This window comes from Arachis duranensis, chromosome 6 (genome assembly GCF_000817695.3).
Source record: "Arachis duranensis cultivar V14167 chromosome 6, aradu.V14167.gnm2.J7QH, whole genome shotgun sequence".
In the NCBI taxonomy this organism is placed as follows: Eukaryota; Viridiplantae; Streptophyta; class Magnoliopsida; order Fabales; family Fabaceae; genus Arachis; species Arachis duranensis.
Genome location: NC_029777.3, coordinates 83,893,116 through 83,893,801, shown reverse-complemented (window position 1 = coordinate 83,893,801; position 686 = coordinate 83,893,116).

Here is a 686-nt window from a genome sequence, read left to right as displayed (position 1 = left end):
AAGTGATATCTTAGAACAAGAATAAGCTGAATTGAATAGAGGAACAATAGTAATTGCATTAATACTCGAGGTACAGCAGAGCTCCACACCTTAATCTATGGTGCGTAAAAACTCCACCGTTGAAAATACATAAGAACAAGGTCTTGGCATGGCCGAGAGGCCAGCCCCCAATGGTCTAAGAACTAAACGTCCAAAGATGAAAATACAATAGCAAAAGGTCCTATTTATGGAGAACTAGTAGCCTAGGGTTTACAGAAATGAGTAAATGACATAAAAATCCACTTCCGGGCCCACTTGGTGTGTGCTTGGGCTGAGCATTGAAGCATTTTCGTGTAGAGACTTTTCTTGGAGTTAAACGCCAGCTTTTGTGCCAGTTTGGGCATTTAACTCCCACTTTTGTGCCAGTTCCGGCGTTTAACGCTGGGCATTCTTGAGCTGACTTAGAACGCCTGTTTGGGCCATCAAATCTCGGGCAAAGTATGTACTATTATATATTGCTGGAAAGCCCAGGATGTCTACTTTCCAACGTAGTTGAGAGCGCGCCAATTGGGTTTCTGTAGCTCCAGAAAATCCACTTCGAGTGCAGGAAGGTCAGAATCCAACAACATCTACAGTCCTTTTCAGCCTCTGAATCAGATTTTTGCTCAGGTCCCTCAATTTCAGCCAGAAAATACCTAAAATCACAG